Here is a 24,366-nt window from a genome sequence, read left to right on the forward strand (position 1 = left end):
GATATACTCGTAGTTGTTTAAGAGACTGTTGTCGAACTGCGTCCCCTTTCGTTGCTTGTCGAGGCACTGGACGCTGTAGTGAAACCGTTATCTAACGCTCTTAATATTTTTTATTAATTTAATTCATTTTTTGCGCAGTATGGATTATTGTCAGTTGATTGATGAGATATATTCTGTGACAGCGAGCTTGTGTTAATTATTTGCAGCAACAATTTCATTAGATGTTTGAAAATTTGGTTTAGTATTTGGGTACCTATAAGTTTCAGCGATTAACAACAGGGAATATAATAAAATGTGTTTTATGTAACAGGTCCAAATTACATGGTTGTAAATTTTTACAATTTTTTAAAAATATGTTTTCATAAATTAATAAAAATTTCTTGTATCAAAATGAGCTATATTGTACATAATTTGTCAGGCGAAAAACACTTGTGCTTGGGGGAGTTGGTATGCATTCACATTCAAGTGGTCGAAATTACACAGACTTTCCCTGACACCTGAATACAATAAGAGAAGAACATACCTGAATACCTCATAATTACAATAGCGTAGGTACCTGCACATACGCAACAAGTATAATACACAGTACAACCACAAATGTAGCATTCAGAGCCTGCAAGGCAGGATTTCGGCCTCCGAGCGAGCGAAGCCAGTACATGCCTTAGACCGCTGGGCTACCGTGACCGGCTGGTAATGAACTTTCCGATTCCACAACACCAATAAATCATAAAGATTGCGATGTAGTTAGATAGTTTTTATCTATAAATCCCAAGTTCGATTCCCGGTAGAGTGGTGTGTACTGATATTTCATTTAGTTTTACTCAGTTCTTCTGGATAAATTCTGGGACAGTAACTTAAAATAGGCCATGGCCATTTCCTCTCACATCTTTCCCAACCTATATTTCAGGATTATCATCCCATTTGACGCAACATAATTGATTCAGTTAAGGGATTGTCATTAATTAAATTATGACTCTGCCCATTTGAATGTCCACCGCTCAAGAGCGCTCGCTTTTCCGGCCGGTTAGTAGGTTCTTACTCCGTTGTTCGTCCTCTCAATTCAATTTCCATAATCAAGCGACTAGTTCAAATAAAAATTCAGATTATGGCTTTCTGGGACGTGACGCCTTGAAGTTTGATAGACAGTCATTAATCTGCACGGCGTCACATTCCAGAACATTCATCGCCGTGAGAATCTCGCATTCCACAACAACGAAATTCGACGACAAACACGTAAGAAAAGAAGTCCTGTCTCTTGCTGAATTCCACAGATAAGAAACATCCTACAGAGCGAAGTCTGCTGCGTGTAGCACAGGTATCACGATGCACGTGTCACGTGACACTGCGGGAGATGTCAGTTACAGCAAGTGTCATTTATAAAGTGAGTTTAATTACGTAACACAACATGGCGCAATATTTCAATAGAGAATGCTGGGAAACTAACATGATCAAGTCGACATACAAAACTTAAATATATATTTTTTCCTTGGCACTACAGCCCCAGTGGGCCTAGGCCTACCTCCACGAACTTCTCCGTTCACTTCGTACGACTCCTTGGGCGGGTGATCAGCTCGTCGCAAGGCCTCTACCTGTATACAAACACAGAAAAACGCACACACACAAACTGAGTGTGGATTCGAACCCACGATCCCGGTTTCCAAGCGAGCGAAGACAGTACATGCCTTAGACCATTCGGCTACCGTGACCGGCTACTTAAATATTATAATACAGAAATCTTCGAATTTTGGGGTGGGGATAGGTCTCGTTTCTTCGTCTGGATTATCCTTATTGCAGCAGCCCTTACATTCTCAGAACTGGTGCATATGCTGCATAGGACAGGTTAGGTTAGAGTTACGTAAAGGTAAAGCTATCCCTGTAACAGGCCGTGGAGGCCCATTGAGTTGTGAGACGCTGAGCTTGTCACATTTTCTCTAGACAATCGGCTCACAGATGGCGGTAAGGTTTTGAGCCTTACGCGCCGGCCGCTCTTTACCCAGAACGAAGGTTCCAGGCCCTCATTTCTGTTAGAGGCTGAGTCGGCCCCAGGGCCATAGTGCGGCTGAAATGATTAGGTAATTTGAAAAAACAAATCCACCTAATAGGGACTCGAACCCACTACCTTCCGGTTTGTGTGCATAATGCCTCAACTAACTACGCTACCGCACTATGATTAGTTTTACTCCATTAAAGGTTTGTAATTTTGAACTTACAGCATTAAGACTGTTTCCACCGAAAGAGGCAATGGCGCGAACGAGAGCTGTAGCCAATCCGTCAGCTACTGGCGGGGTCGGCAGAACTACAGGCGGAGGAGAAAGGCTGCACACTCGCCTGATGTCAGTTCGGTGTGGGTCCTACATTTGAGCGGTATGAGTTGCATGTAGACAGTGCAGAAGTTTGTGTGCCTGGTCCCGTGTTTGTCCTTCTGCAACATAGCAGCTGTGCTACCTCTCCGGCCTGCTGTAGCCGTGTCCACAGAAGTTCACAGGTAAACACACTCTCCTTGTCTAACAGCTGCCAGCTTCACGTTTCTTCTTCGTGTCACTGTACGTTCTCTGGTCTTTTGCACTAAGCCTTGCCATGGATTCGCCCCAGATAAAAGACAATCCTCCTTACATTTCGTTTAGTGCGTGTCTTATAAAACTTACTGAATTTTAGAGGTTTCATTTCAGAAGACCCGTACCTCAACGTTTGAAAGTTCATAATGAGATCTACATTAAGCTTTGTATGGTGAGGCTTTCGTAGAAAATCAGTGAAGTGTAGTTCGGAATTTTGGTCCTTGCGGAACTGAACCTGTAATGAAACCTCCGCATTCCGGACCAGTTCAGTACACAGAGATCTGTTCAGAACAACAATAATCCAACATTCACTTTTTGAAAAACGGATGCAGGTATCAAATTTGGGGATTTTTTAACGATGTTGTCGGTATCTCGTATGGGTGCGAAACTTGGTCTCTGACATTAAGGGAGGAACATAGACTGAGGGTGTGTGAGAACAGGCTGTTGAGGAGAACATTTGGACCGAAGAGAGATGAAGTGACAGGAGGTTGGAGAAAACTGCATAATGAGGAGCTTCATAATTTGTATGCTTCTCCAAGTATAATTAGAATGATCAAGTCGAGGAGGGTAAGATGGGAAAAAGACGTGTAGCACGAATGGATATTAGGAATGTATATAGAATATTGGTGAGAAAACCAGAAGGAAGGAGACCAGTGGGAAGACCAAGACGTAGGTTGGTGGACAATAGTAAAATGGATCTGAGAGAGGTAGAGTAGGATGGTATGGACTGGATTGATCTGGCTCAGGATAGGGACCAGTAGAGGGCTCTTGTGAACACGGTAATGAAGCTTTGAGTTCCGTGATATGTTGGAAAGGTCTTGAGTATCTGCACAACTGGCGGCATCTCAAGAAAGGCCCAGCCCCACGAAGTCAGTCGGTATCCCAGATTATGTAGTCGGGAGCGCCAGGAAGACTAGAGCTATGAAAAAACCTCATTCAGTATCATCAGTGCCTGGCCGAAATTCGAACTGCACATCATCCGATTAAAAGTCAGAATCGCTATTGTTTCAGCAATTTTCTCGGTTACATGCCTGATCACTGCCTTTCGATATGTATATGCCATTTTCAGGTGAAATGTTTATTAGTACTTATCGGATCCGACAGATGTCAGTAGTTTATTAGACGCTGAGCTAAAAGTGGTTTCTGCTACACGTGCAGATTATTAATATTATGTAACAGAAATACTTTGTAAGGTGACATGGTAATTATTATCGCAAACGAAACACAAGGACAGACTAACCGACGTGAAATCTTCTATATGTATTCATTTTTCGCACGATCGATCTATCTGTCTGTCTATCTATATATATATGCTTATTGCTCCCACCTGGAGCACGGGGCATCCGTGAAACGCTTCGTTTCACTTCAGTTTCTTAATCTTCAGACAGTCGGTAGGACTCCTTAGACAGGGGATCAGCCCGTCGCAAGGCCACTACCTACACAGGACAACAGAAACACAGAATAAAGGGAGACAAACATCGATGCCTTGAGTGGGATTCGAACCCACGATACCAGTATTCGAGCGAGCGAAGACGGCCGCTGTGATTGGGGCATGCTGTATGGGAACACAGAAATATGTAGGCGTCCACTGCCTCAGTTGAGCGATTGGGGCTCTTTTTCGCATTTGAATATCCCGGGTTCAGAGGCCCCTGCCCTACCTGACTATAGTAGTATGAATACACATCAGAACTCAACATATTCTTCGTAAGTATGTGTCTCTTATAAGCCACGGTAAGAAATTGTAATTGTATAGCTATTCCGGACAAATGCTGAAATGTTACCATAAACCAAACGACTACAGCTTCCTTCTTCACCACCACCAGGTTATAATTCACAGTTCTTCGACACTGTGTACTCTGCGCAGTCGCAATGACGCCATTGAGTTAACCCTCAATTCAATCAACAGTGCAGTATAAAGACAGGCATAACGAAGAAAGAGGAACACTGCTGCTTTCACATCTAAAGTTGGACCCATTGTGTATGGCCAGTCCGAAGTTGTTTCACGCCGACATTTACTGTATAAAAGCCTCATTTCACTTGTGTACAAAGGCAACTTGCAGAGCAACCTGCGTTTGAGGTTTTGCACCGGCCATTGCATTTTTGGACCTTGAACGTGTGCAGTAACCCGAACTTATGCTCGATTTGTTAGTGTACTTAGGGGGCTTTTTAAACAATCGGTTTAGAAAGCCATGTTTTGTTATGTAGATCCACACTTACATTACGATATTCACGGGCCTATAAATATTTGTCTTCTAAGCGCACAGTTTCTACGTTCAGAACTTTAATTCCAGAACTGCAGGATCTGAATCTCTGGCAGGTAACTGGCTCTCCCGGTATTTTTCGCTGTTTTGCTACCTTAACTATCCGGCCTGTCATGATAACGTTCCTATATCATTCGATACTAATAGAGGGTCTTAGTTAGTTAGTTAGTTAGTTAGTTATTGGAGAGGGTGGGTTTCCCCATGCACTTAGACCAGTATTGGTCCATTGTGCTTCCATCTATGATATTCTACCAGTCTCTATACCCTACCGATATTGGTGCGTACCATCAGTCCCGACCGAGCCAGCGAGTTCGCCTCTACTGGCTTATAAGCCAGTAGCCTCCCCCATCTATCGGAGGCGTTAGAGACTACTGTTGGACGGGAAACGTCCTGTTTTTTAAAGGAAGGTCACAGCCGCTTCTTAGGATATGGAGACATTTGTCAAAGTTCTGTGTGTGTGTATGAATCAGGAAATTGAAATCAAACACCTAGAAGCATCGGACCTACCTTCAATACGTATAGAGGGTCTTAATCCAAAACTCACTCTAAATACAGCAATAACCTTAACAGCCATTATTCAATGATTTATGAATCATTCAATCAACAGAACACGTAGGACGCGTGCAGAATATACAGTTGGCTGGAACAACAGGCTCGTCGGTCGTGGGATTGCAGTTGTTTTGGCGTGCGAGGGAACGTGCGCTGAATATGACCCTCAAACTTCAGATACAAGGGAGCAAGTGTTAAGAATTGTCCTACATGGAGCAGTTGTAGACGGTCTCCGTTAGGAGTTGTAACGCAGTCGTACGAGACGGTCTCCGTTGAGAGTTGTAACGTAGTCGTACTAGATGGACTCCTTTCGGAGTTGTAACGTATTCATACTAGACGGTCTCCCTTTAGAGTTGTAACGTAGTCGTACTAGACGGTCTCCGTTGGGAGTTGTAGCTTAGTCGTAGTAGACGGTCTCCGTTTCATCTGGAACCTCCAGTCTCCTGTCGAGTATTTATCATGGCGAGGGCGTTCATGTACGGACGACGTACCTGAAATTAAATCTGCATGGACTGGGCCTGAATGGAACAAGATTTGAAATAAGTCTATCGTGGGACCCGTGTAAAACCTGACGCCACTGGATTTGCTCCCGCAGACACCAGCCAAGTCAATACGTGTTATGTACACGCGCAGGCTACAGTTTCATTGGCTCTGAATTCGCGTGTTTGCAGGACGTTGTATTGTCTAAGCGTGTTTCTGCATTCTTAAACATTTTCATTTCTAATTTCATAAATTTGTATGAGAATGGTTAACAGCCGGTTGGTTAGAATTGTTAGGACCCGGGATAGCGCAGTTGGTAGAGCGACTGGCTACGGGTTGGACGACAGAGGGGTCGGAGTTCGAATCCCGGTAGGGTCAAGAATGTTCTGTTTTCTACGCCTCTGGGACTTACGCAGCCTCGAATCCAATGGGTACGGGGGGGGGGCTCTTTCCCGAGGGGTAAAGAGGCAGGGCCATGAATCAGACCACTCATCTCTAACTAGTGCCGAGTTCAAGAAAACGTGGATTTATACATCAACTGACCCCTACGTCTTCATGGCGTACTAAGTGATCAGTTAATCACATGGACAGCTTTACCAAATTTATGGTTAACCCAATCTAACACATGTTTTACACATCTGGAGCGTTTTCCTCATTTGGTAAACGTCATCCTCAGCATCATCCGGGTTTCCGCTTCTGATTTCGCAACAATGAATCTTTTACAGGGCAAAGACGTCAGCTTTGCTTCCAACCGCAACCTTGAGAGCCAGGTCCCTGAATTTACGTACCCCGGCGACAAGGTCGCCTTGTGGGACGTGCAGGTATTCTTATCCGCCTTCGCACGGGGCCCCTTCGTAATCGACACCACAATTAAATCAGGTTTCTCGAAGTAAGCTCCTATTTAACCGAACACAAATGTAAGAGGGTCGAAGTGTTTTCCAGAGGTTCACTGGATCTCTGTTCAGGTGTCGCTAGTGTGTGGTCACGGATGTACTCAGACCAGTCTCCAGAACAAAGTCTGCATAGACTTTCCTTCGCAGATATTACTAAGTGTGTGGCCATTGGCCGCGCCATAGCTCAAGCGGCTAGTCGCTGGCTTCCCACCGCGGCGGCCCGGGTTCGATCCCGGATCTGGGCAAGTGGGTTTTGTGATCGACAAAGTGGCGCTGGGGCAGGTTTTCTCCAAGTACTTCGGTTTACCCTGCCAATCTTGAATCCACCATTCGTCTGGGGCTGGTACAATAGGCCAGAAGTGGCCGCAGTACAAAGGACTTAGTCCCACCCCAGCAGCAATAAAAAATAATATTAAAGTGGATCTTAAGAGTATAAGATATAATGAATGGCTGTGGTCAGGGTCCAACAGCGAACTCTTGGAAACGCGGCAATGAAACATCGGCTTCTTAGAAAAGCGTAATTTTCTTGACCAGCTGAGGGATTACTCACCTTTCAAGAGACTGCCACCATGCAGTTATTGAAGTTCTTGTTATTTCTTTACATTTCTTTGTCTCCATTATTTGTTTTTATCATTTATACTTTTTTATTCATTTACTTTGCTTTGTGTCGTGCCAGAAACTAAACAGCTATGGATCTTGTATGTGTATTTTCCTTGAACTTTGCCGTCATTAATTAATTGCTTGTCTCTGAAATGCAACGGCCCACTGGCGACGAGTGGATTACGGGCTAGGACGTTTCAGTGCCACAGATGTGAGTGCATATATATCAAAGAGATTAGGCTTTCCTGTATAGTGGACACGGGGTGGATGGAAAATGAATGTCTCCGGATAATAGGAAACCCAAGATATTGGTTAAAATGACTTTGTATCTAACTTAAAACATAGCATGTACATCTGTAAGTGTATTTTACTCGAAACCTGCACCAATTCTAATGCGAAATAAAACTTCATTCGTCTTGTAATTGTTCCATTTAAAAAGGAATTTCACATACAATTTGTGACCTGAAATCGGACAACAACCCCCGCTTAATCAGGAGAGTGCTCTACGGTATTTGTCTAGTTAGTTAGTTATTGGAGAGGGTGGGTTTCCCCATGCACTGAAACCTGTATTGGTCCATTGTGCTTCCCTCTATGATTTCTACCAGTCTTTATATCCTACCGGTACTGGTGCTTACCATCAGTCCCGCCCAGCCAGCGAGACCGGCTCTACTAGCTGAGAGGTATCTATAATGCTTCCCCCATCTACCAGAGGTATTAGAGACTGCTGTTGGGCGGGAAACGTCCGTAATTTGGCTCAGTGACCTCCTTTGGAGATATGACGTTCTTTTACGTGCCGTAAAGCTACAACACGGGACCCACGGCTTAAAGTCCCTCCCGGAGGACTTGTTTCCTGAATTTTTCCGCCCTTAAGAATTCGACGACCTCCGCCGGGTATTTGAACCCGCGTACTACGAGTCATGAGGTGGGAACGTTACCTCTAGACTACGGAGGCTGCTTACAGTATTTGTCTAAGTCCGGGTATGTCCCAACTGCAAAGTGCCCGGTCGGGTGGTTTAAATATCCAGTGTACCACTCATGGAGATGAACCCTTCTTGAGAAGCCGTCAATTGTGCAGCTACTCAAGAACTTCCCAGCATTTCATGGAACTCGTATTCACAAGAGGCCTCCAATGGTCCCTATCCTGAGCCAGATCATTCCAAACCATACCACCCCATTCTGTCCCTCTAATATCCATTTTAATATTGTCCACCCACCTGCGTCTTCGTCTTCCTAGTGGTCTCTTTCCTTCTGGCTTTTCCACCAATATCCTATATGCATTCCTCGTCTCCCACATTCGTGCTACATGCCCTGCCCACCTCATAATCCTTGACTTGATCATTCTAATTATACTTGGGAGAAGAGTACAAGTTATGAAGCTCCTCATTATGCAGTTTTCTCCAACCTTCTGCCACTTCATCTCTCTTCGGTCCACATATTCTCAACGCCCTGTTCTCAAACACCCTCAGTCTATGTTCCTCCCATAATGTCAGAGACCAAGTTTCACACCCATACAGAACCACAGGCAAAATTATGGTTCTGTATATTCTAATTTTTACGTTTTTGGACAGCAGACGAGAAGACAAAAGGTTCTGGACTGAACGGTAGCAAGCATTACCCGAGTTTAGCCTCCTCTTAATTTCCTCCTGAATCAGGTTTTGATTTGTTATCGCCGTTCCCAAATATCTGAACTGTGCCACATTATTTTCCCCTAATTGTCAGACAACAAAAGCAGTTTAAGAGCCATTTTCTGATAACATTTCCCTGTCCTGCGCCCTTATTGGTCACCAAGCCCCACCCTTCACCCACATCGGTCGCTTCGACACAAACGAGTATAAGAACACTCGCTCTTCACTTTTACTTCTGCTCTGAAGATGTAGGTGCGAAGACTCAAGAGCAGAATACACAGCAACAAGGTTAACTGATGCTATTTCTGTTACCTCATATTTGTGAAGAATATATTCGATTTATGGGAAGCCGGGATAGCGCAGTCAGTATAGCGACTGACTGCGGGCTAGATGACCAAGGGATCGGACTTCGAGTCCCGGTAGGGTCAAGAATTTTCTCTTCTCCGCGTCTTCCAGACCAGCTTTGGGGCTCACCCAACCTCCTATCGAACGGGTACCGGGGGCTCTTTCCCGGGAGTAAAGCGGCCTGGGTTTGAAGCTGACCACTCACCTCCAACTAGGGCCGAGGTTACGAAGATCTATACATCCAATCCCCCATACGCCTTCAGGGTGTAGTGTTCATTTAGTTAAGCACAGGAACAACTCTGCCTTGCATATTCGATTTATACAGATTCTGTTTACGTTCGACTTCTCGGATCTGCCCGCAAAGGTTTCCAACATCGGCATGTTGGTAACCGTTGATTACGAACGTGTCTTTTGTGATAAGCGTTGTACTCATGGCCGATGGCCATAGTGGGCTCGGGCATTTCATTGGTTGTTGCCATCAATTCGAAAGCGAAGGAAGATGTTCTCATGGTGCTGTGTTGTTACTTTACATTATGCACAAAATGTCATTGCATTTTTCAAAAGTTTGTTCCCCATCAGAATTCCTGGGTCCCAAATTTAGTGACTTCCGTGTTGAGCTCGTAAGTTCACGCGTTTGTCATCCTGTTAGTATTGGTTGTAAGAAAATAAAATAATACGACATTCGAAGCGCTTCGGAATGGCCCAAAACTATACCAAAGTGATCAAATATTGAAATGGGGCAGACAGACGGACACAAATAAACACGACCTGAAGCTTCTAAAGTGGAGGCGATCTTCTCGGGCTCCACTGGTCCCTATCCTGAGCCAGATCTATCCAATCCATACCATCCCATCCTATCTCTCTAAGATCCATTCTAATATTGTCCACCCACCTAAGCCTTGGTCTTCCCTGTTGTCTGTTTCCTTCTGGCTTTCCCACCAATATCCAATACGCATTCCTCGTCTCCCCCATTCGTGCTACATATCCTGCCCACCTCATCCTCCTTGACTTGATCATTCTAATTATACTTGGAGAAGAGTACAAGTTATGAAGCTCCTCATTATGCAGTTTTCTCCAACTTCCTGCGACTTCATCTGTCTTTGATCCAAATGTTCTCCTCAACACCCTGTTCTCAAACACCCTCAGTCTATGTTCCTCCCTTAATGTCAGAGACCAAGTTTCACACCCATACAGAACCACAGGCAAAATTAGAGTTTTGTATATTCTGATTTTTATATTTTTGGACAGCAGACGAGAAGACAAAAGGTTCTGGACTGAATGGTAGAAAGCATTACCCGAGTTCAATCTCCTCTTAATTTGCACTATACAAAGTTTTATTTTTTGTCTAAAAGTATACGTGTACGGTTGCAATAACTGAAATGGGAGTGACTGTATATTTTCCGTTTTGGACAGGAAGATATGATTAAAATACGCAGATTCTTTAAAGGGTAAAATATATTCCATGCGTTATTTGCGATTTTTAATCAATGACCTCGCTGCTGATCATGGCAAATGAAATCTATTGCTAGAGAACTAATCCACAATGCATCAGGTTGAGCTATTTTTCCTTGCACTTCATTAGATATAAACCCTTGAAAAAAATACTTCAACAAAAATTGAAGAGCTTAAAAGTAAACAAGATTTGTAGCTTCTGTGCCGTATACCAAATGTTTATATAGTGAACTGTTGTACAATAGATTGCTTTTTATTTTCGAAACTAAATATGATATACTATGTATATAAAACTCGTTGCATTTGTGTTGACAAATATCAATATTGGCAGGCAAGGTAGCCGAGCGGTCTAAGGCGTGAACTGTCTCCGCTAGCGCGGAAGTACGGATCGTGGATTCGAATCCCACACAAGGCATGGATGTTTGGTATGTGTATATGCTTATTCTGAAGATTGCAATGGGTTGGGCATGTACAGAGAATGGATAAGGAGCGTATCCCAAAGAAAATATACAGTACAATAGGTGGTAGGAGACGCGCTGGGAAACCAAGAACTAGATGGATTGTTGCGGTGGAAGAAGATGCAAAGAAGTTAATCGGTGTAAGGAACTGGAAGAGAGCAGCGCAGGATAGAGAGGAATGGAGGGGCTTGATAAGGGAGGTCAAGACCCGACATCGGGCTGTTGAGTCATAGAAGAAGAAGAAGAAGAAGAAATGCTTATTTTGTGTTTAGGTAGCGGCTTTGCGACTCCAAGGAGTCCTACTTTCTGTAAATGGATCATGAAACTGAAAAAATCAGAGGCCAGGGCCCAAGGGGGCTGTAGAGTCAGAGGAAAAAAAAGATATCAAAATTAAGAAAGTATTCCGCTTCAATAGCTCAGAATCTCATGACTTTCTGACGAAGCTTGAGCCGCCCCTGAGTCCGTCTGTCTGACAGGGGTTGCTGAGAAGCACTGACCTGGCTACGACTGGTCTTTCCAGCCACAAAATACAAAAATATAAATCGAGGTTACTATAGCCATAAATTTGATCTTCTGTTGGGGCGTGACCATTCATAGCAATGATATCACACCAGCGACCTTTCAGTATTATGTATGGTATCCTATCACTAACGAACTCTACCCTCTTAACTGCTGATACAATTCTCTTATGTATGAAAAAGCCTGTACCTAATTCATGATTTTCATTCTCCTTTCCATAGAAAAATGTATAGTCTCTTGCTGGTGCGATGCCACCTCCATCCCATCTGACCTCCTGTACTCCCGCTAGATCTAGCTTATATTTTAAGGTTTCTTCTGCCACTGCCCTGAGCGAACCTGCCCTATACAAACTTCGTACATTCCAAGTGCCAAATCTCATATCCATTTTCTTTAGCTTAGGTCGTTTATCCAAGGAATCAGTCCAGGTCCGAGGCTTTGTGTTCATGTTCGTGACATAATCATTTTTTACGGTGAGGAGTTTTAGCCCCACGCCCAACCCCCAAGCTGGAGGGCCACCCCTTGTCGGCTGTCCGCGAATGCTTATTCAATATATTCGCAGCTACCCTCCATACCTGGAGGGCGTCTCCTCCATACGCAACCTGAGGACGCGCCATGCCGTGGTGGCAAGGAACGCACATAACAAGATGCACAGTAAGAACAAGAATATTAGAATTACAATGTTTTTGGACTTTTTCCATCGTCCGGAATTTTAGGTTACAGAGGACACGACGTTTCGGAAACTGGATCTCTTTCCGTCTGACACCTACTCAGCTGGGCCCCTCAGAAAGAGCTAATCTCGTTCACTGGTTCAGTGTCTATCCGCTGACGAGGAAGCTATTACTAGAAGTAGTGTACGCAATTCAGGCAAGTTGTGTATATGCAAATCCCCACGCTACTTTATTTTCCCTTGGCACTACAGACCCAGTGGGCCTAAGCCTACCTTCATGAACTTCTCCGTTCACTTCGGTTTTTCTAGATCTTACACATTCTGTATGACTCCTTGGGCGGGTGATCAGCTCGTCGCAAGGACTCTGCCTATACACAAACACAGAAAAACGCACACACACAAACTGAACATCAATGCCCTGAGTGGGATTCGAACCCACGATTCCGGTTTCCAAGCGAGCGAACAGTAAATGCCCCCCCCCGCTACTAGTCACTGCTTATTGCGGCAAAGACTTGTAGCGTCAACGTCTGGGTTGCAGGTTACGTAATCAGGCCGCATGCAAAATTTCATCGTCTCGGCGGGGGGCACTACGCCGATTTTCTTGAACAAAGGGTTCCACTTTTCTTGGAGGACGTGCCCCTATATGTACGCAAGCATGCGGTCCCAGTTTTGTGAGGGGAGTGCCGTCGGCTTGATCTGCCTGGCCTCCAAGGACTTCCGATATGAACCCTCCAGGAAGATGTCTGTGCTACGAAATACCGGGACAGCGACGATCCAATTGATGGAATTGGGGTTGACTGCTGCAGCCACTGGGAACCTGCCTACACAGTTGCCTCCTCTCGTGGGCTCGATTGGGCTTCTCTGTGAGGCGTGTGTTCATGACCAACACAAAGAGGAAGTACTCAAAAACAGGTCTTCTGAAGTGACAATCTAAAAATAGGGTAGAACTTGCTTCTCTGTTTCTTTCTTTAATTCAGACAAGGATGTGCAATTTACCTATTTTTTTATCAACCGAGAGGAACAATAATGCAAAGACATCAACGTAAAAGTGTCGTAATTCCTTAACATTGGCGAATCTTGGAAGGGAATGCACTTCCCACTCCAATTTGCCCTCCCCCCGCAAACAACCTCCTTAATATTGCACTAGAGTACATAATTCATACTATTATCTTTTCGGGTTTTGAGTAATGTGGCATGAAGAGCCGTTTCTAAAGAACGACCGCCAAATGAGCAACAGTACAACAGATGTTACCAATTAACGGCTCTACAAACAGCCCTTGCTAGGCAATGGCTCAGTAGTGATCACGTGGGAACCCCAACATACTCGAATGTGACAATTGTTTTGCAGCAGAGGAATGTTGTTTTCTGGGCTGTCCGTGCTGAGATATTATAATGACTCTCGTCGTGATCTTCAAGGGACTTGACGCGGTAAACCGCCAGTCGTAAAGTGACTCTGACTCTGGAGATAGTGGAGTCAGTAGCTTGGCTAGTGGCTGAATTAGTGACTGAGTGAGTGAGTTGGTTGGGAACTGCCGCGGCACAGTTGCTGTTAGAAACTGGTATCTGAGGCCGGGGACAGTTCGGTAACCCAGAGTAAGGGGTACGTCCGGTGCTGGAGGCCCTTACCGTAAGACTGGTGAAGACACAGCAGGCTGAGAAGACTTCAGTGTGTGCTGAGTGTGTGAATTAGAGAAACGGTTACAATTACTTGTAATCGCGGATCTCTAAGCGTTCAATAAATCCAATTACCAACCCAAATCCCAAATCGTGATAGTACTATTGCGTATCAGCATTTTGTTGTTAAGGGATGTTCAGAAATAGTAATCATGTTTGTATTGCAGAAAAGAAAAGAAGCAAAAGACAAAGAATTTGGTGATATCCGTTGGCAGCGTTTTCTTGCTAAATTGTGTAACCGTTGAAGCCAAGAAGCCTCTCCACGAACAGGTCACAGTGACGCAGGTAATGTACAACTTTCAGTGCGCACGCAACACAACACTGACCTCCCAAGAGACCTCTCAGCTGTACGCAGAGATGACCCAGTTATTTCAACGAAAGTTTTCTACTTCGGTATATACACTTTTGAAATTGTACGCACGTGACACATCTGGTCCACTATCATGTTTAAATCTGTAGTGGACTTTGACTTGTTTGTTCTCTTTTGTTCAGTACCTCCCGTGCAAAACTTCGTTTAAAATTAGAATTTAAGTGAAGTGGGGCCCGCCCTGATATATGCAAGCCAAAATTTCAAGAATGGCCACAGGCAGATCCTCAGATATATTTCTAAGTAAATAAATTGAGGGGATATCGACCTATCGGACGGCCCACAGCTAGATGCGATAATGCGTTCTGTTGGCGGCCAGTAACCTTGAAGAAGAAACAAGCCGTAAGGATATAAGATTTTGAGATATTCAGGGCGGTGACTATGAAGAATGCCGTCTTCTGGGATGTGGCGCCGTGTAGATATTTTGTTAACCGACGTTTCAGAGGAACGTATCGCCTCCATCTTCAGGTTTTTTCTTGTTCTACCTTGAAGATACAGGCGATACATTTCTCCGAAACGTCGGTATATACAATATCTACACCAGGCATGTCAAACTCAACTTGTACAGAGGGCCACCTCAGCCCTATAAATAATAGTCCAGGGCCGCACTTCAAAATATAAATATACATTTGATTTTGATACAAGGAAATTTAATTCTATTTATTATTTAGGAATAATTTCAATATAATTACCTAAAGTGGAACATTTATATTTTGCCCACAAATCAAACATGTAATTTTACCTTCTATTTCATAACAGAAATAAGCGATTTCCAATTTTTCTTGAAAACCACCTCGCTCACTTTCAATAGTTATTTTTTTTTTTGCTACTTGAATTTTTTGAAAGTGACATTGCCCTTTAAAAGTGACTGTATATATACAAGAAAACTTGTAGTTGATAATTTAATGTTTAATTATAACCTTTATACGTTCATCATGTAACCGATTACTAGTGGACTTGAATGTGTGAGGCNTGAATGACAATGTACAAGAGACTACCGGACTAGTAGGAAGGTGTATCTTGTCTCAATGGTCATAAAAGTGAAAGTTTGCTAGCAGCCCATTAGACAACGACTGGGGGTTGCAAACTATATAGTTTTGAAGGTAGAAATCCCTTGCACTTGGCTGTCAGTTGCCACCCTTCTAGCATTCTTACTACGCCTCCAAAAGGGATTCTTGGAAATACTTGGGGTGGTGAGGCTGTGCGGATTTTAGTGCATTAACCTTCCGAAATACAACAGTTTGTCCTTCACGAACTTTACAGACCGTTAGTTGGACAAACCCTTTTGCAATTCTCAGAATCACTTTTCCTGCAGCCTGCTAATTTATGTCTGCGTGAGACATCTTGTCTTCTGGTCTGTTGGAAAATTGTCTTTACAAAAAATATTTCTACTAAACTTTTAATATTGATTTTAATATCAATTAGCTCTAAAAGTTGAGGGGCCGCACTTTGTGGCTATGGGGCCGAATGCGGCCCGCGGGCCGCATGTTTGACACGGCTAATCTACACGGTGCCACATCACAGAAGACTGCATTCTTCGGAGTCGTAAAGATTTTGATTTGTATCGAGGTCAAGTCGTAGGCTCTCCTCTGTAAACACGCTGATAAGACCACTTGTTCAATAAAATAAATGAGTGTTTTATCGGCTTAGTTGTTAAGAATTTTTCATGGAAGATTTCTTTTTTATTGCTAGTGGGGTGGGACTAAGTCCCTTGTACTGCGGCCACTTCTGGCCTATTGTACCAGGCCAGATGATAGGTGAGGGTGATTGTGGAGCAATTGGTGGAATGAAGATTGGAAGGGGAAACTGCAGTACTCAGAAAGAACCTGTCCTGGCGCCACTTTGTCCACCACAAATCCCACTTGATAAGACCCCGGGATCGAACCCGGGCCGCCGCGGTGGGAAGCCAGCGACTAACCGCTTGAGCTATGGCGCGGCCTTTTCATGGAAGATACTACACTACAGATCTAGTGATATAACGAGACATTTGATTTGTTTCATTCTGGTCTGTCACACTAACAATATTACAAAAAGTTAAACAGTTCCCTCCAGTGTGAGTGGTTATGATTTTCTTATTTCAATTCTTCATGCCCTTACATGTTTCGGTCTTCCGAGACCATCATCAGAGGGACATCAATACAGTTGTAACAGTTGTATTACAATTGTAATAGTGGTTTCCAAACTGTACTGATGTCTCTCTGATGATGGTCTCGGAAGACCGAATCATGTAAGGGCATGAAGAATTGAAATTGAAGAATTGACTTGTCCAGAGTCAAAGACACATTGCGACTGATGATGGTCAGTCAGTCAGTCAGTAAGCCTTGGTGACGAGCTCCATCTGGGGAACACGACCAGATATTTATTACTGTTTGACAGTTATGGTCTTGTTTTTGTGGTCTCTTATCTTCCACAGTCGGACGGACTAGAAGACGCCAACTTGAAGGGTATCCGTTGCAGCGGGAAGTACAATAGCTCTGGCTTTTATTGCCGTGGTAACGTCTGCCAATGTATGCGTTGTCGCGTTTACGTGTTTACAATTGTCGCCTAGGCAACGAGGTATTCACTGTTCCATGTTGTATGGGAAACATAACTACAGAGCCGTTGTCTAGCAATGGACACCCGCTCAGATATTCTGGATTTTAGGAGGCCCATACACGTACGAGTCTGGCTCGTGAGAGTCCGACTCGGCTTGGGTTCCAATGAGCCAAATTCGTCCGTGTGTGGGTCGCCACGCTCATACGTGTGTGGTGAAATTAATCCGAGGCCGGCTCCTCGCCGAGCCGGACTCGCGAGCCAGACTCGTACGTATATGGGCCGCCCTAGACGGCACGCCGCTTGAAGTAAGCGAGTCTGCCGCGGAGCTTGGAAGTCTTTTGTGGAGTGTGGAGCCAGAGACCTGAGCGCAAGGCAGTTTCTGTCACCGCAAGTTGGGTTCAGAGATATCCACCGGACGACGTGGAGGCTGATGACTTCCGGGTGTGGAAGTGCGTTAGTTACGATGACATGACGTTCGTTAGTTAGAGGAATAGCAATGCATACATTCGATGTAAGGGCGAGGACCTCCGTTCGAATCCAGCCAAGTAGCAATGGGGAACTGGTGTTAGCGTCGGACGGCACTTCTTGGAGGGCTGGTGCGTCTCTGGTACAAGTCATCTCGCGAGGACTTTTTGTTAACTTCACAAGTCAACGGACGTGTTTGGCTACTTCAGCAAATTCTTTTTGTGATAAATTAATACCCATGTAATGGTTAAATTGACGCGAGGCAGAAGTCGAGTACAGCATTACGCCCCATCGCTTCTGCGAATTAAGTGATTCAGTGTTAAGCTGAATAAACATATTTACATCGAAGTGAGTCATTGTGGCTTGCTGCATGGTGTATGACCGGTGTTTCCCTTGACCAGCCGAGTCACCTATTCTTACCCATCCACACCTCAGCTAACGTCTCCCAGGCTGGAGGTCGGGTTGACTTGAACAGTCATAAAATGGACTGTGCTTTGTATTTATTAAACGCAAAGAAAGGAAGTTTTGCTTTTATGACGCCCGCCTTCATGACTTTTAAGTGGGACAGGTTTTTACGAGTGCAGTTAAGGCAAGCTCACAAATAACAGTGAATTCTGCTTGCGCTACTTCTGCCATCTTGCGCTGCTTTACAAGGGCTCCTCTGTGTACACATGCAGTCGCGGTCTTCTTCTAGGACCGCAGGGGGGGAGGGGATTCTTGACCGACAGAAATACAATTCAACGCGGACAAGTAAACACACAATGTATCGTTTACAATGACGGATGGAGCCGTGTAGCTCAGTAGGTACGTATAATGACGATGCTAAGAACGTGATGACCGAGGAATCAGACTTCGATTTCCGGCAGGGGCAACAGATTTTTCTCTTCTACACACGGTTCATGCCCACCTCCCTCCCAGGTACAACGAGCGTCCTATGCTGGGTAAAGCAGTAGGAGCGTGAATATAACACCTAACCTGCATATAATACAAGGGTTATGAATTCATGGAACTATACATCCATTCCTTCACAAGTCTTAATGGAGTGCTGAGTAACTGAACACGAGACTTCTCTACCTTACACTCACCAACTTCTCAGCTAATTAATGAATCCATCCACTCATCCTCTCTACTCTACTGTACTCCATTCCACTCATTCATTCCAGTGCAATCCACTCCACTCATTCATTCCAGTGCACTCCACTCCACTCATTCATTCCAGTGCACTCCACTCCACTCATTCCTCCTGTGAAATCCACTCCACTCCACTCATTCATTCCTGTGCACTCCACTCCACTCATTCATTCCAGTGCAATCCACTCCACTCATCCATTCCAGTGCACTCCACTCCACTCATTCATTCCAGTGCACTCCACTCCACTCCTCTCCACTCATTCATTCCAGTGCACTCCACTCCACTCATTCATTCCTGTGCACTCCACTCCACTCATTCATTCCAGTGCACTCCACTCCACTCCACTCATTCATTCCTGTGCACTCCACTCCACTCATTCATTCCAGTGCACTCCACTGTACTACATTCCACTCATTCATTCCAGTGCACTCCACTCCTCTCCACTCATTCATTCCAGTGCACTCCACTCCACTCATTCATTCCAGCCATTCCACTCTACTCCTCTCCACTCATTCATTCCAGTGCACTCCACTCCACTCCTCTCCACTCATTCATTCGAGTGTACTCCACTCCTCTCCACTCATTCATTCCATTGCACTCCACTCATTCATTGCAGTGCACTCCACTCCTCTCCACTCATTCATTCCAGTGCATTCCACTCCACTCCCCTCCACTCATTCATTCCATTGCACTCCACTGCACTCCACTCCACTCATTCATTCCAGTGCACTCCACTCTACTAACTTCTCTTAAAATGTTCCAATCGATCAATTGTTCAGGGAATTTCCGTATTCTTATGGACAACTGTGCACATAACTGCGCTACAGGGTTGTACCCTGCATCAGTCGACTGTGGTCAATGCCCTGTTTCTATTCCTCATTTCCTCGTGTTCCAATTATGCCATTCTCGTAATAATATTTGCCGAAATATTCACATTGTGAAGCTACCTCTTGCTCTGATTCTCTGCAACTTCTCCCGCTTTCCTTCGGTAAGAACATCTGCCTCACTGACGGTTACACGTTTTCCTTTGACTGCACACCGATAATTAGGTAAACAAACAGTCCAATGTATGTACTTTGTTTACAGTAGGTGTCAGTGAACTTGAGAACAGTTTGTGGCGTATATAAATGCTTGTTTATCTCCGTGGCAGTCCGTTTAATGTTTATTACTTTATTTTAACTACGGGCCTCCTTGTGCGATTGCAACAGAACTCATTTGTTTGCCTTACGCCACGTTGTAGTCGTCAAAACATGTCATTATACACCTGTTCGGTTTACATGCAACATGAAAGTCGTTATTAGGAAAGTGAAATCTAGCAAGCATAGACGTTCACAGGATTCTGTTCAGAGGGAAGCTAGCAAATATTCTTACGAATTATACATTCAAGTTCCTTCCAGCTTTACATGTTTCGGCAAAACTCGGCTATCTTCAAGAGGCTTTCCCGCAATATAAAAGGAAATTACTTTACGTGGTTTTTACAGCCTCCGGGACGCCCCATGAATATGGCAATGCAAGTATGATGTTTTGCTGGTGGGTCTTGTATTACTGAACGTGAATAATGAATGTTATTAAAATATTCCGCCGGTCACAGTGGCCGCGCGGTCTAAGTCATGAATTGTCTTCGCTCGCTCGAACACTGGGATCGTGTGTTCGAATCCCACTTAAGGTATGGGTGTCTGTGTGTGCGTTTATTCTGTGCTTATGTTGTTCTGTGTGTAGGTAGCGGCCTTGCGATGGGCTGATTCCCCGCCCAAGGAGTCCTGCCGTCTGTGTAAATGGATTAAGAAACCTAAGAAGAGCACAGGGCCCAACAGAGGGCAGTAGTGCCATTGGTGCATGAATGAGTGAATGAATATTAAAAGATTACATTTATGCAGTTTTATGTTTATTTATACTGTTTTCAAGCAAATATCTTTAACTTTATTATTAATCAGAGATTTTGCATTGTTCTTAATTAAATATTGTCCCTCTGCTAGATGCGCAGCAGCTGCTAATGCTGTCTGCAGGGATGTTGACGTAGTCGGAGCCAGGAATGTTCTACAGAAACAAATTTTAAATATAGTATAACTGTTAGTATTTTTATTATTTGCATGTCCAGTAAAACAAAATGAATTACGTATATTATTATTATCCTCTGAAAATCTATACTATTCATTTCTTAATTAAATATTTGTTTCATTCCTCAATTCGTAATAACACTTAGTTAAATGATAATGAAATTATTATTACTATCATAATTATCAGCTATTTGTTTGTTTACTTTTACTTTTACTTTTATTCATTATTATTTCTTCCAACTACTTACCTGTAATTTGTATTTGACTTTTAATAAGTTTGTCTATAATGTAATTCATTCATCTGCACTCTGCTGTGTCTGTAATTGACCTTGCGGCTGTTGACTCGGCACATTAATAATAAAGAATTGAATTGAATTGAACTGAATATTTGATATATTTCGTGCTTCTGTTTTGATTATTTAAAAAAAATTCAGAGGGTCAAAATCTGGAGATGAACATTTCATGCCGCCCATGAATGTGTTCTCTCACATGTACTGAGTACGTGAGAAAGTAAACGATCTCTCAAATACTCGTAAAAGGTGTCAACGGTACTGGAACCTACGTGTCTCTAAATCCTGAAATTTCCTTAAATTTGATTCGAACATCGTGTACAGTGGGACAGACGGTAGCGTAGTTAGTTTAGGCACTACGCTACAAGTAGGAAGGTCGCGGTTTCGGTTCCCGATGTGGTCATTGAATTTCTCAATTGATCTAATCCTTCCAGTCGCACTATGGCCCTGGGTTCACTCAGACTTTAACAGAAATTGCTGGGGGTGAAGGCCGGCCGGCCGGCCGGCCGGCGAGTAGGGGCTGACAACCTCACCTCCATCTGTGAGCCGATTGTCTCGCAGACCATTAGGGCCTCCACGGCCTGTTACAGGGTAGCCTTTACATCATGTACAGTTCGAGTGATAAAGGGCCTAGAGCCTAGATCACACTTCCCAACAGCTTTTGCTGCAGAGCACGTTTCTACTGTATTTGCAGCTTCCACGAGATGAAACTCTTATCTGTGGGTTGTGGTTTGTTTTACAGCGATCTCAGTATTTAAACCACGTGACGTCGAACATATGCTGGCTAATGGATGAATGATGAATTAGAAGCATTCGGAAGGAAGCAGTTATGGTCTAGTCGAAGCAATATCCTGGCAAGTCGTTACTGTAGGATTCTGACGATGGTGTATAACGCACAGAGATATTGGGTTTTCGGACTTTATCCAGTTAACTAGTTCTTAGTTATCTTAAATACCAGGACGATGGATAAAGTGCGAAAACCCAATATCTCTGAATATCCTGGCAGTTGTGTCAATGGAAAGCCATGAAATACCACTGTCAGGATAATCGTTTTCGTGGCCGAAATTCAGTCGGAGCTACAGTGACATTTCGGAGGAACATAGTGCTACCACAATCTGCCCTGAAGTGGACAGCAGTATGGCCGTCCGAAACAGGGGTAACAGCGCAGTACATTACGGAGTACCTTGATCCGGGCGCGAGCCCACAAGAGAATGCGAAGTTAACACATGCAGACAGACAAAAAGAAACGATTTCCCCTTTATGAATTCGGTTTTTATGCATTGCGCAAAGAAAATATGATGAACCCGAATAGATTCGTGTACCGATAGGCCTAGGTCTCTGGCTGGAAATTATCAAGTACGAGTCCCAGCAGGGTTTTCAGAGTATTGTAAGAGAGATTTAGAATGACTGCACAGCTCCTTCAGACGAATGCCGGGGTTAGGTCTTGCAGTAGGCCATGATTTCTTTCCATTCACATGTTCAGTATTCGCGACCGGCGATCAGACTCCTGCGGTGCCCGAACTGCTGCTCCGAAAAGGGTGTGCAGAATTGCCCGAACGCTAAGAGGGAAGTACAGAAATACCCACTGCTTATTTGTGGACAGATGGAAGAAAACAAGAACTCCGTGGTCTGTAGTCCGCACGCGAACTACACCGACCGAGCGACCGCCGCTTGTCGGCGAATTTAGTGTCAACTTTAGCGGATAGAGGGTGTCATGTGGTCAGCGCAACGAATCCCCACGGCCGTTAATCTCGGTTTTCTAGACCGGAGCCGCTATTTCCTCAAAACAGCACCTCAATTATCCTCATGAGGCTGAGAGGACACTGTTACAGACCCACTACTTCTCAGAAAATCTGGTAGCGCCAGGAACTCTGACCACTAGACCACAGAGGCCGTCCTACAAAGTATGAACTGTCGCAAAATTGGGAATCCGTTTGGGCTGATGAACCTAACAATTCTTTATTTTCTTTCCTCCATTTTCTGCTTATCTTCTTGCAGGTTCCTGTTTCCATCTATCTTTTTAAGCTTTTGTCTTTCACAGAAGAACGTCCGAAAACCACTTTAATCACGTCTTGCCATTATATTAAGAAAGGGCGGTTGACAAAATATTCCGTCTTGCTACAGTTTTCACCAAGTGCTCATCGGAATTTGTCTTCACTACCAAATGTGGATATTTGATCTACTTCTCAGAATAATGTTTTATGGTTTTATGCTCTTAACCGTCACTGAACAAATATTTTGTCAACCAAATCAGTATTTGTCTACAGCAATTAAGGTCTGCACTTGTTAATTTAAATACGATTCCTTGTTATTAAAGGATAGTTGAGGTCACTGACTGATTGTTTGAAAACAGCGGTATATTTTGGCAAGACGTTCCATATCGCGGGAGAAATCATCTGAAATCACACACACATGCTGGTCCGGTTCCCTCTCCGTCACGTGACGGCTCGCGACCTGATTTGTTACATCATTGGCTTCCGGGTAAGTCTTACATCACCGACGAAACCCAGTCAATACTCCTCTCGTTCTTCAGCGTCTGCACATTTTTGCTCTCCTACTTCATGGCGTGGCTGAGTTTCCGCCACTGGCCGACCGTTTTCAAGTCGGAAGGTACGATGATTTTGAATGATGATGTGGAAGACAGTGGTTCCAGGCTGTTGCAGAACAGTATCAAAACGCCTCGCCGGAAAAATTGTCCAATAAACTGACTCGGAATATCTGTCCTTTTGGCGGAATCATAAACAGGGACCTCCAAAATATAGGTGTCCGGATGAAGGTATCCAAAATATAAAATTTATATCTCGGAAACTAATTGTCATTATGCCATCGGTAAGGAAAACCCTTAAAAGTTTTTTTTTCATACCCGGAATACGCGCATGCGCCGCCACTGCCACCATGTTAGGAACCGCCTGGACAGAGAGAAGGCTGGGGTATGAATCGGCAGAGGTGGACCAATCGCTTGGCCTCCTATGTCGCCAGACTTAACCCCACTGAATTTTTTCTTGTGGGGTTATGTGAAGAACACTGTCTACCAGGTTAAGATCAACGACCTGCAACACCTGAAAGCCCGCATAAGGGACACTGTGGCTACGGTAACACCAAACATGCTTCAAGCCTGGATATTTGTCGTGCCACCAAGGGAGCCCTCATTTAAATTTACTGAGAAAATTAAATCCGCGGAAAAACTCTGATAATTTCCCTTTGTAATGGTGTAACCTATTAATGTGTATAATAAATTATTTCTGAGATCATCATCATCATTAGTAATCTGTCAGACGACAGGTCCACAGTCTCTTCCAAAACAATTCCTCCACTTAATGCGATCTAGAGCTTTCTCCTTCAAATGACAGTATCCTCTTCTGTCCCCAAGGTCATCCAGCATCTTCTTACGTCTTCTTCCTCGTCTTCTTGTCACTTCTATCCGCCCCTCTATCTTTCCTTC

At 44.1% G+C, this 24,366-nt stretch overlaps 1 protein-coding gene across 1 annotated transcript in view; it reads left to right on the top strand.

The window, feature by feature from the left end:
- The first annotated feature begins 2,368 nt into the window (after positions 1-2,368).
- LOC111871507 (17-beta-hydroxysteroid dehydrogenase 13) overlaps positions 2,369-24,366 on the top strand; it is a 141,887-nt gene continuing 119,889 nt past the window's right edge. Inside the window, exon 1 of the mRNA XM_023864667.2 lies at positions 2,369-2,485. The gene's annotated coding sequence lies outside the window, so the exon portion shown is untranslated. The remainder of the gene's footprint in view (positions 2,486-24,366) is intronic.

Source organism: Cryptotermes secundus, unplaced genomic scaffold, assembly GCF_002891405.2.
Source record: "Cryptotermes secundus unplaced genomic scaffold, Csec_1.0 scaffold625, whole genome shotgun sequence".
NCBI lineage: Eukaryota > Metazoa > Arthropoda > Insecta > Blattodea > Kalotermitidae > Cryptotermes > Cryptotermes secundus.